General features: G+C 42.2%; 1 protein-coding gene and 1 long non-coding RNA gene across 7 annotated transcripts in view; one reads left to right on the top strand and one right to left on the bottom strand.

The window, feature by feature from the left end:
• Nucleotides 1-13,129, top strand: part of SS18L1 (SS18L1 subunit of BAF chromatin remodeling complex) — a 54,025-nt gene that overhangs the window by 2,333 nt on the left and 38,563 nt on the right. The window lies entirely within an intron of this gene.
• Nucleotides 1-13,129, bottom strand: part of LOC117369406 — a 28,140-nt gene that overhangs the window by 759 nt on the left and 14,252 nt on the right. Inside the window, exon 2 of the long non-coding RNA XR_004541139.1 lies at nt 499-637. This is a non-coding gene — a long non-coding RNA (uncharacterized LOC117369406). The remainder of the gene's footprint in view (nt 1-498; nt 638-13,129) is intronic.

Raw genomic sequence — 13,129 nt, 5'->3', positions numbered from 1 at the left:
TAAATCATATTCAAAGAGCAAAGCTTATTTCATGCAGAGTAGAGTGGCCTAGGGGTTGAACTTGAAGCAGCAGGCTGAAAATGCCAGCATTCAAATCTCACTGATTCTCCTGCAGACCTTGGATAAATCACTCTCCATTGCCAATTTAGACTGTAATTTATTTAACTTGTTTTCTCTCCCCAGAGAGCTCAGAATGGGTTACAAGGTAACATACAAAAATTAGTTATAAAATACATAGACAATACTGATTGCAGTGATATTCGTATATACCCCTTCCCCCTCTCTTTTATGAAGCCATGTTAGGCTTTTTATATCACTGGCCCCTGCGCTATAAGGTTCATCGCTCATAGGAATTCTGTGAATGTCAGAGTTTTTACCGCTGGAGCCAGCGATAAAAAGCCTAACGAGGCTTCATAAAAGGGGGCCTTAGTTTGTTCATCTTAAATTAGCATTCACAGAAAGAAGACCACTTGGGGAACAGAGAAATTCCAACTGTACCTGAATATGGCGTGGAGTAGTAGCCTAATGTTTAGAGCAGGAGACTGAGAGCCAGAGAAGCCGAGGCCATTTATCCTCCATTGCCTTAGGTAGCGACTTAGATTGTAAGTCCTCTGATAGCAGGAAATACCTACTGTACCTGAATGTAACAGTTGAAAAGGCATGAGCTAAATCAAAACAAAAATATAGGGTGCAGCAGGCAGAGGTTTGAGCAGAGCTGATTGTTTCTAGTTCTGGCCCTCATTAGGTCTGTCTATAAATAATCTTGAGCAAAATCATTCTGTACTTCTTTAGTGGTAATAGCTTTGCTCAATCCTCTCTCTCTCCTTTTCATAACCATCAGGTAAGGTGCAAACCCCAAATGATACTGTAGTAGTGTTGACACAGTGTATGTATTGCACTGTTGTAGTATTATGATTAAAGAAGATATTTCCCCTAAAGTCACAATTGCAGTTATTCAGTTCCAGTAGTGTCAAATTCGAAACTTGGGAATAATGAGATATCAAGTACAAAAAAATGATGTCAGGTATTTTGATACTTTGTGTGATTGTCATTGGGACATTTTTGCAGCTCCTTTGGTGGTGCATTTTGTAGACTATTAGGAGCTTAATCAAAACACAAAGGGCCCCTTTTACGAAGGGGTGCCAGCAGTTTTAGCACTGGATTAGCGCCCACTAGCTGAAAAACTACTGCCTGCTCAAGAGAAGGTAGTGGCTAGCGCGCAGGGCATTTTAGCGTGCTATTCCACGCATTAAGGCCCTAACGCGCCATCATAAAAGGAGCCCAAAGTCTAAAAGGGGCGTGTTATGGGCATGTTTTGGTTAGGATTTGGGGCAGGTTATACTTGGATGTTTTGCTGTGATAATTTAACCTTTTGCAAGGAACTAAAAGGGGTCTAGGCAAAAATGTCCAAGGAGCATCTAAGTGCCAAAAAGGGACCCAAATTGATCAGATGACCACTGGAGGGATTAAGTAATGACCCCACCACACTCCCTCAGTGATCACTGACCCCCCCCTCCTACCTCAAAATTTCTAGATAAAACAGTACATACCTGTCTGTTGAACTGCTCTGCACCTGCTATGAGAAATCCTAGTCTTAAGTATCCTTGTGTTGGGCTTATGAACCACAGAGAGGAGGAGCCAGTCCCATAAGCCACTCTAACCACTACATTTATGGTAGAAACTATGAGCCCACCAAAAGTCTATTCTACTGCCATATAGGTGCTTCTTGCAGCCCTAAGGGCTGTTGGGATGGTAGATAGGTGAGTATAGTAAGTTGTTGTTGTTGTTGTTTTTTTTTTTGGGGGGGGGAAATTAGAGGGCTCACAATAGCTTAGAAGGGGGTTATGGTGAGATGTACATCTGGCACCCTTTTAGTGAAGTTCACAGCAACGCCCTCTAAGGTGCCCCACTGCTCTGTTGGCATGTTTGTGTAGCCAATACTTTATAATATTAACCTTCCGACGTCCAAATGGGGTTAATTTTGACATTTCTAACTTGGATGTTTTTGTGGTAAAAAATAGTAGGCAAATTATTATTATTTAAAAAAAAAAAAATAATTATAATTTGGGCATCCTGTTTGAAAATGGACATTTCTCCACTCACAAATTTGGGCATTTAGCAGGAAACACCCAAATCCGGACTTAGACGTTCTATCGAAAATGCCCCTCCACGTATATTGCATAGATTAACTACTACTGCTATTTATTATTTCTATAGCGCTGAAACGCATAGTAGATGGTCCCTGCTCAGAGGAGCTTACAATCTACAGTAATTAGGATAGACAGACAGAACAAATGGTACAGGTAGAGGTTGGGGAGTTTCTTGCTGATAGAATGATAGTTATCATACAGTGAGTAGGATTTAGGAGTTAAAACAGCCTCAAGAAAGTGGTCTTTTAGCATTAGAGAATATCTGACAGAGGATAACTTCAGGAGAGTTATTCAAAATGTTGTTTGTCATTATTTTGACTACTGTAATGGGTTACTTTTAGGAATATTGAAAAAAACTTAGTGAGAGTACTATAAGGTGGCCTGGAATTCAACAGCCAGAGTAATTTTTGGTAGATCTAAATAAGAACATACTTCTCTGCTTTTAAAAGGTTTACACTGTCTGCCAATCCAGCTGGTATTTAAGGCAATGAACAATACCATCTCTGTTGTTATCACTGCTAGATTAAGATTGTATCAGCCTTCGAAAGCTTTGAGATCAATGAATCAGGCTAAGCTAGACATACCTTCCTTACAAACTGTAAGTCTAGAGCAGGGGTAGGCAATTCTGGTCCTCGAGAGCCGGAGTCAGGTCAGGTTTTCAAGATATCCACAATAAATATGCACGAGATAGATTTGCATCTCAAGGAGGCAGTGCATGCAAATCTATCTCGTACATATTCATTGTGGATATCCTGAAAACATGACCTGGCTCCGGCTCTCGAGGACCGGAATTGCCTACCCCTGGTCTAAAGCAATATCGGTCTTCTATTTTCTTCATTATTGGGCCAAAGCTCTGAAATATGCTACCTTATGACTTGAGAATATTGCAGGGTGTGAAGGAATTTAAAAATGTTTGAAAACGTTTCTGTTTCAGAAGGTATATAAGCATGTATAGAGAGAACCTATGTGAATTGCTTATAGAGTCATTATCCCCTCCCCTCCTTTTACAAAACCACAAAAGTATTTTTTAGTGCAGGCTGGTGCGCTGAATGGTCTACACTGCTCCCGACACTCATAGAGTTCCTATGAGCGTCAGGAGCAGCAACAGAGCATTCAGTGTGCCACCTGCACTAAAAACCACTACACTTCTCCCTCCGTATTTGCGGTTTCCACAATCGCGGTTTCGATTATTTGCGGTTGTTTGACTTCTGGCTCCTCCCACCTGAATTAGGTCATCCATGGTTGCAGAGAAAAATTTTGCTGCGTTTTTCCAAGCACCAATTTGCAGGGTGCAAAGAGAAAATCACAGATTTACCAGCCTCTTTTCAAGAATCAGTTAAAAAAGACCAAGTCACACACATTTGTGCTCTCTCCCAGACAGCATGCCTTCCCCCCCCCCCCCCCGCCGCCCATGGTCCAGTATTTTTCCCTCTATGCTCTCACTGCGACCGAGGTCTGGCATCTCTCGGTCATTCTCAAATCCCATTGGTTCTACCTTCAAACTTGTCTCTGAGGTTACCGGCAGTGGCAGTAGTTTACATGGGGTTGCCTGTGCGTGGCCCTGGAGCTTTCCCTCTGCCACGTCCCACCCCGCCGGACACAGAAAGTTGAGTCAAGAGGGGAGGCGGAACGCGGCACAGGGAAAGTGGTTGCGTCAGAGGGGGAACTAGGATGAAATAAGGTTGAGCTACCGGAACGCAAGATTGCTATTCACGGTTTCACCAAATGCGGGAGGGTTTTTAAAAGAATACTGTGAATAACATATGAAAAAGTTATTTGCGGTTTTCCAGTATTCACGGTCATGTTGATCCCCTAACCCCCGCGAATACGGAGGGAGAAGTGTATTGCAGTTTTGTAAAAGGGGCGGGGATATATTTGTATTGCATTGTGATGTTATATTGTATTACGAGTGTTCCCAGCTTGGAAAGTTTGATAAACGGTTTATAAATGTTTCTAAATAAATAATCCCCCCCACCCCTTTAATGAAGCTGCATTAGGGTTTTTTATCAATCCATGGCAGTAAAATATTTGACGCTGATAGAATTCATTGGCCTGCGATAAAAACCCTAACGCAACTTCATAAAAGGGGAAGTTTAAAAAAAAAAATTATCCTAAATGTTCAAAATCAATGCCATATTCACAGTGCAGAGCACAAATAGTAATAATTATTTGCCTTTATCCAACTACCTTTTCTGGAAACCAGATTGAAACCTACTTTGCAATGTATCACTTTAGAACAGTGGTCTCCAATGCACGGCCCCGGGACTGTACGCAGCCCCTAAAGTCCTTCATTGTGGCCCTCAAAACAGTTGGCTGAAATATTCTTCAAATTCTGTAAATGCATTAATTTCAGCCTTGCCCACTTGATAGAGCAGGGATCTCAAAATCCCAGTCGGGTTTTCAGGATTTCCCCAATGAATATGCTTGAGATCTACGTGCATGCACTGCTTTCAATGCATATTCATTGGGGAAATCCTGAAATCCCGACTGGATTGCGGCCCTCAAGGAAGGACTTTGAGATCCCTGTGATAGAGTAACTGCAAACAATCTCTTAAATGTGTTACTAGTCTAGTGTCTCATTTATGGAATTTGCTACTGTTAACAATCCAAAGTAAAGTGAGTTTTTAAAATATATCCTTGAAGTGTTATAGAATCAATATTAGTATTAATTTTTTAACCCTTTCAGGACCAAGGGACATATTTGTCCCATAACTTTAAAATCCTATAAATTTTGATTGGGATAGTCTACAGTTCTAAATTTGATATGTACGGATTCCATATGATACTGCCTTTATGTAAACAAACTGGTTCCGACATTCATTCATTAGCGTCGTTGCCAGATTGACAAGAAGATTCACTTGCCACACTGTCCATAAGCCAGAAGTTTGATTTTATAAAAAAAAAAAATAATGATATTTCACAAAAAAAATCAATTTTTTGGCATCTGCAAGCCCTTTTTACCATAAAAATGTCATCAAAACCACAAAAATTGGCCTACGATCCTTATGGTCCTGAAAGGGTTAAACATTTAATACCTAGTCTGAACAAGCAAGATACATCAAGGCAGGAATGGAGTCAGAGAAATTGATCAAAGAGATTGGTTTTAATTGATTTCCTAAAAGTTTGATAGGAAGGTGCGTTTGAAATAAAGTTGGTTAAACATTTATTCCTTTTGCCTGCTTGGAACGATAATGTTCTATCAAGGAATCTCTTGTAGATACAGCCCTTCAAGGATGGAAAAGCGAACAGATAAGCACTACATGTGCAAGTTGTGCCTGGAAATTCGAAATGGTGAGACAGATAGATTGGGGATGAACCAGTTTTGGTTTTGAAGCAAAGGCAAGCAAAGTTGAAAATGACCCTTGCTTCCACAAGCAACCAGTGTAATTTTTTGTAACACAAGCTTACATGATCTGATTTCTTGAGACGGACTGCAGTATTCTGAATGATTCTCAGTCGTTTGATGGTTTTCTTAAAAGATCCCAAGTATATAATATTGCAGTAATCTAAGATGCTTAAGATCAGAGATTGAACCAGTAATCGAAAAGAGAAGTCAAAATAATGTTTAATGGTATGAAGTTTCCATAAGGTGAAAAAGCATTTTTTAACTTGAGAATTAGTATGATCGTCAAAAGTCAAGCTTCGGTCCAAGATGACACCAAGGATTTTGATAGTAGAATTAATTGGGTAATCTAACCCATTTAATCTCAAAGAGGTAGTCATGATCTTGTAATTAGGGCTTGCCAAAAAAATCTTAGGGCTCCTTTTACTAAGCTGGCATTAGGTCAAGCCGTGTAGCACGGGTTTAGCGCACGCTAAGATTCTGCATGCGCTAAAAACGCTATCGCAGCTTAGTAAATGGAGCCCTTAGTTTTTTCCGATTTCAGTTTTAATTTAAATTGTGTAGTCCATTGTTCTACCTTAGTGAAAACAGATGAGGTGAATTGACTCTTGCGTCAGTGAGGTTATGGAAATGATAACTGTAATGTCATCCGCGTCTACAGTATATACTATTTCAATTTTAAATCAGATAACATATATCCCAATGATGCCAAGTAGACATTGAAAAGTGAAGGGGAGAGAGGAGAGCCCTATGGAACTCCTCAGGGATTACACCAAGACTGAGAGAAAAGTTCCTTCACTGTGAACCTGGTAAATAAGTTTTTTAAAGAAACCCGTAAATCAATTTTATACCTGTCCAGAAATGCCAATAGAATCAAGGTATCTAAGCAGAATGTCAAGGTCAAAAGCAGTGCAAAAATCGAACTGCAGTACCAATGTACTTTTTCCCAGAGAAACCAGATGGAAGTCCCTTCTAAATAATTTATTTTGAATTTGTTGATATTCCACTTATATCTAGGTGGAATAAGGCTTGGAGATTTGCAGTATTGATTCCAAACTTACCCAAAACACAATGAAAATGTTTCTGTAGAACTATGCCACCTGGTGGCCGACTGCAGCTGATCAGGCACCTGCTACTGGAGTAATTTACACAGCCAATACATAATAGAATTTTTGGGACCTTTATTTATTTATGTATGTAAATTCTTATATACTGCCTGTATGTCTCATTGTAATCATTCCAAACAGTTCACATATAATTAAATTAATAATAATCTTTGCCAACCCACCTACTTCATGCCAACTCTTAACCCCTCCCCCACCCCAAAAAACTGCTGAAGCTTTATTTCCTTTGCTTGGAGGGCTGCATTCTGTAAATGGAACTCAAAAATGGACATGGGGAAAGGTCAGCACCAAGTGCTATTTCAGTGAATCGTAAACTGTGTGCCGCCAGGGATCGAGTCACGTCCAGCGGCTGCTCCTCTCTGCTCCCACACGAACCTCGTCTCGTTTTCCCTGAGCTTGGGGCCGTGTCTGGAGGGCCTCCGACTACGTGCGGACATTGTCGTGACGATGACGTGCGCGTGCATACGATGTCATCGCATGCTCAGGGAAAATGAGACGAGGTTTGAGTGGGGCGGGGCTGGGGAGGTTGTGGTTGTGCAACAGCAAAACAGTTTTTCCTTTAGTGTGCCAGAGCAAAAAAAAGTTTGCGGAACACTGTACTATTTTATAAAGGGTGTGCACACTTTTATCGAATTGTGCTTAGGGCACCTGACTTATGCCTGCTGAAATCTGGGGTAAATGCAGGGGCCCAAGTTGGGCATGCCGACCCATTATTCAGTAATAATGTGCACAATTTTTTGGAATACCCTCCGATATGCTCATTCCCCTCTCCTGGCCTTGCCCCTTTTGAGTTGCACACAATGGGATATGCACATGCAAATCCTGGTTGGTGTCAATTAAGGTCAATGATTGTTTGTTAGCATCCAGTTATTGCTTGTAAGTGGCTTCTTAGCCAATAAAGATGCACGCACATCATAAAACATAAGAATTGCCATACTGGGATAGACCAAAGGTCCATCAAGCCCAGTATTCTGTTTCCAACAGTGGCCAACTCAGGTCCCAAGTACCAAACAGAGTTCAGAGTGTGATGCCATAATGCCTCATTCCACCAATGCCTAAGAGCCAGCCTTACCAGTGATGTCACAATGGCTTGATTGATCAATACACAAGCCGCGAAAATTGACCCCATCATATCCAAGCTGCTGACCACAACTACGGACTACAAAGCGTTTCGAAAAGATATAAAAACTATACTATTCAAAAAACACATCCCAATATTATAATATACCCTCATCGTCTCACCCTTCAAAACCTCCTGCAACTCACAACCTACTGCAATTTCGTCCCCATAGGCAACTTCCAATCTAGTCGCAACGGGCGATAAGCCAATTCATATCTAGAAACACTGTCACCCCAAATACCGAAAAAATCAGATATAACAACCTATGAACAGACGATTTTTTGGTAACATAAGATTATACTTTGTAATATTATGTAATGTAACATAAGGTTATACGTTGTAATATAACATAAGGTTATGCTTTGTAATATTATGTAATGTAAGTTATGCAATGTACTGGAATAATAAGGTAAAATAACATACGTAAAGTCTTGTAAAGTTATATAAGATAAATTATGTAAACTTAATGCAAGTTATGCAAGCACGGTAAGGATAATGTAAAGTAACGCAAAGTAACCCACGTAAAGTTATGTAAAGTTATGTACGAAAAGTTATGTAAAGTTAGGTATGCAAAGTTTGTAAAGTTATACAAATAATTGTATTGTCATCGCCTGGAAATGACCAGCCATCTTCTAATGTAATCCGCTTAGAACCGCAAGGCACAAGCGGAATAGAAATCACTAATGTAATGTAATGTAATGTACTTGGCTCACATAAGAGCTGCTATACTGGGATAGACCAAAAGGTCCATCAAGCCCCACATCCTGTTTCCAACAGTGGCCAACCCAGGTCCCAAATACCAAACAGAAACCCAAACAGTAGCAACATTCCAGAGCTCAGATTGTGATGTCATAATGCCTAATTTCACCAATGCCTAAAAGCCAATTCTCACCCGTGATGTTACAATGGCTTGATTGACCTATACTTGACTCATATAAGAACATAGGAGCTGCTATGTTGGGACATACCGAAGGTCCATCAAGACCAGCATCCTGTTTGCAACAGTGGCCAACCCAGGTCTCAAGCACCTAGCTAGATTCCAAGTAGTAAAACAGATTTTATGCTGCTTATCCTAGTAATAAGTAGTGGATTTCCCCAAGCCATCTCAATAATGGCCTAAGGACTTTTTTTTAGGAAATTATCTAAACCTTTTTTAAATCCTGCTAAGCTAACTGATTTCACCACATTCTCTGGCAACAAATTCCAGAGTTTAATTACACGTTAGGTGAAGAAATATTTTCTCTGGTTTGTTTTAAATCTACTATTTAGTAGCTTCATCGCAAGTCCCCTAGTCCTAGTATTTTTGGAAAGAGTGAACAAGCGATTCGCATCCACCCTTTCCACGCCACATCTCAACAGTGCTCCCAAATCTGGGCGGCATATCTAGAGTTCAGATGTGAATGGCTAGGAAATTAGGCACTATGGCTTGAATTCTAAAAACAGTGCCTTAAGTTAGGCACCAGTAGGTGCCCTACTGGCACATAAACTTAAGTTGAAAACATTTGAAAAAGAAAAGGGCATTTAAAAAAAAGAATGTAGGCACTGGAATCGCATCTACAGAGGCACTTTACAATGTCTAAGGCCACTGTAGGCATGGCTAATGCTAGAAGTGGCGTTAGATGTCATAAAGCACCTCCGTATTCGTGATTCACTTAAAAAAGGTAGGCACTGGAAATGTATGCCTTGAAAACCCTAGCCCAGGGGTGCCCAATACGTCGATCGCGATCGACAGGTCGCTCGCTCAGGCGACCCCAGAGCGGGTTCCCTTCCCTTTTTTTCCCCTCGTGACTAGCCCGCTCCTGAATTCTGCTGCTGCTGCCGCTGAACAGCATTAAAAAAAAAATCGGCTTGAAGAACTTATGCTCCGGGGGCTAATGTGTGCTTGTACCGGCTTCCCTTCTCTTCCCTCTGAAACCGGAAGTTATGTCGGGGGGGAGAGAAGGGAAGCCAGCACGCACATGTTAGAGCCCCATTCGCGGGCTAATGCGGGAGACAGATCAGTGAAGCTTGCGATTTGCTCTTCTTGCAGCCAGGTCCTGCCTACTTTCTGTTTCCTCAAAGGCAGGACCCGGCAGCATTTCTTCCAAAAGGTCAATCTTGGGCCGATCAGCCTTCCTCTCCCCGACGTCAATTCTGCCGACGGAGAGGAAGTTCTGGCCAGCGGAACTTCCTCTCCAACGGCAGAATTGACGTCGGGGAGAGGAATGCTGGTGGGCCCGAAGCAGGGAGAGCTTGGCCGGCGGCCTGTTAACCGATGGCAGTGGCTTGGGGGAGGGCAGGGAGACAAGGAAAGAAGAGAAACAGAAAAAAAGAAAGGGGGCATGAAGAGAGAAAGAAAGAGAGGGCAGGAAGAGAGGAAGAAAATGTTGGAGGGGGGGAATGAGGTCAGAAGGAGAGGAAGCATACAGGCTAAAAGAAGGGAAGAAAGATTGGATGCACAGTCAGAAGAAGAAAGTGCAACCAGAGGCTCATGAAATCACCAGACAAGGTAGGAAAAATGATTTTATTTTAAATTTAGTGAGCAAAATGTATCTGAATTTATATCTGCTGTCTATGTTTTACACTGTGGTTCCCTTTTACTAAACTGCAATAGAGGTTTTTAGTGCAGGGAGCCTATGAGCGTCGAGAGCAGCGCTGGGCATTCAGCGCAGCTCCCTGCGCTAAAAACTGCTATCGTGGTTTAGTAAAAAGGGAGGGGGGTATTTGTCTGTTTTTGTATGGTTGTTAGTGAGGTGATAGTGCATAGAGTCATCTGCTTTGACCTCTTTGAAAAACCCTGGAATAGGAATGATGATTAACATTTTCTATGCGTACAGTGTGCTTTGTGGTTTTTTTTAAATTTTATTGTTGGTATATCATTTTGACTTGATCATTTTAAAAGTAGCTTGCAAGCCCAAAAAGTGTGGGCACCCCTGCCCTAGCCTATGTTTCTTTTTTTTTTTTTTATGTACTTTATTAACAGTGATAGAATTCTTACAAGGACAAACCACTTTCAAAGATTCAATAAGTGCATTTAACAACACGTGGAGGGGCATAATCAAAAAATACATCTAAGTGCGTTTTGGGCCTAAGTCGTTAGTCACCCAAAGTCAGACATGTCCAAAGTCCATTCTTGAAAAATACATCTAAATTCTTTTTTTTTTTGAGAATTATCGACTTGTACATCCACCCATTTGATCGTTCAGACCGCTAAGTCATCTATCTTTATACGCATGAGATTTATGTGCATGCAGTATTGTCTTCCAAAAATTTGTCCAAGTCAAAAACGCCTAGAACAAGACCTTTTGAACGTAGGAGGGGCTATAGCAAAGTGATGGACTGGCCACCCAGACATTGCAGCAGAGTAGTGGAGCACCTTACAGGGCACTGCTATGCATTTCACAAAAATCTCATCACAACTCCCTTGCAGGTTATGGTGAGCCCCCCCCAAACCTACTAGACCCACCTGTCTACTACTCCAATAGCTCTTATGGTTGCAGATGCTACCTATATGGCAGTACAATAGGGTTTTGGGCGTTTTGGTGGGTGCACATGTTTCACCATGAATGCAGTGGTTAAGAGTAGCTTATGGGCCTGGGTCCACCTCTCTATGGTTCACCCAGACTACTTAAGCTACCTCTGTGCATCTCTATTAGGCTTTCCTATGCCAGATGCTGATGTTCTGGAGGCAAGTATGTACATTTATATTCAGATTTGTATGTCGGGGGGGGGGGTGTTCAGTGATCACTAGGCTAGGGGAGTGTGCGGGGGTCTATACTTTGTGTCTGCAGTAATTATCTGGTCATTTTGGATACCTTCTGGGCACTTAGACCTATTTTTAGATCACCTAAGTCACTACGTATAAGTTCCTTCTAGGCAGTCTCGTTAAACTTTCGGTTATACTTGCAGTACGACTAAATCTAGGTCAGCCCACGTCCTGCCCAAATCCCGCCCTCACCACTCCTAAAATGCCCCTTTCAGCTCTGGGCGTACAGCGGCACTGAAAAGGCCTAAGCTGTTTTTAGATATGTCTAAAACTCATTTCGATTATCTGCACTTGGATGACCTGTCTTTAAGGTGGTCCACATGCTGATTTGGGCGGGATGTTAAACATATTTCTGTTTCGCTTATGAGCCCCTTAGTCAATTATATACAGAAATACAACAGTTGTATGCGAAGAAACAGTACTTTGTCCAATCAACAGTCAATAAAGTAATGAGAAGGAGCATACTGTGGACCTCTGCATTCCTCCACCTTTTTATTTTTCCCCCCATATACACACACAAAAAATCCACCACACCCTCACTCACAAACACACACACCATACTACTCAACTTTCTCTCCCCAAGCCCATACATATTCAACAATCAACATACATAAACCCCCATCCCCACAACCTCCTCTAGTCCTAAGCTACAGAAGAGCAAGGGAAGATGGTAATAGGATAAAAAAGGAGAACACTGGAAATGGTAATTTACATCAGAGGATGCCCCCCGAGGCGTTAATCAAATCCATCAATCTGTTCCATAAGGCTAAGTAGTGCGTCTTATCTGGCTGTCCCAAGTACCCAAACATGCCCCCCTCTGTCTCATGAAGTAATATCTGCGCAGTAATTTATATTGGATTTCTTGACAGCAGATTTAGAAAACTCATAAAGGGTATCAAAGCATTCCTGAATTGCTGTTCTGTGAAAGGTTGGCCAAGGTCCACCTGCCATTGCTCCCGCACCTTAGCCATCCTACAAAGAAGGCTTGAAAGTTTCAATATTCTGTACCAGTGGGATAACTTATTGAGAGAGGCCAGTATTAGAAAAGTAAGCATCCAGTTTCCCTAGAGCCCATGCTCCCACAAGTTGCTTGTGTTCTGTGTCCCAATAGTGACGGAGTTGGAGATAGGAAAAAAAAGTGGTGATGCAGAAGATCCCACCAGGTTTGCACTTGTTGGAACGAGGGAAAGGAATCTGGGGCGGAGCCTTAGGCACCTGGGCCAATCAGGCCTTAGACCCCTCCCTAGTGCATCCTACATTGCACCAGGAAGGGGTTGGGGGCACATGGCGGGGGCAGCATAGGTAAATCTACAGTGGGGGGCTTCCAGCAGGAGGGATTGGGCACCCACCAGCCGCGATCTTCAAGGGGGGGTGGGGGATGTCCTGGCAGGAGGGATTGGGCACCCTCCTGCCAGCGATCTTCAAGTGTGGGTGGGGAGTGTTTTGGGCAAGAGAGATTGGGCATCCCTCCTGCCGTGATAAGCTCAGCGGCAGCACCTACAGTGAACCTGATTTTCTAACCAGCGTCTGTAACATGGACACCGGTTAGAGAATTGGGTTCACTGGAGATGCTGTAGAGGTTCACTGAAGGGGTTCACTGGAGGCTTCCGAGACCGGGCGCCCTTTATAGAATCAGGACCTAAGAGC

Source organism: Geotrypetes seraphini, chromosome 11, assembly GCF_902459505.1.
Source record: "Geotrypetes seraphini chromosome 11, aGeoSer1.1, whole genome shotgun sequence".
Classification (NCBI taxonomy): Eukaryota; Metazoa; Chordata; class Amphibia; order Gymnophiona; family Dermophiidae; genus Geotrypetes; species Geotrypetes seraphini.
The sequence above is the reverse complement of the archived record's forward strand: the minus strand, read 5'-3'. Positions and strand labels throughout refer to the sequence as shown.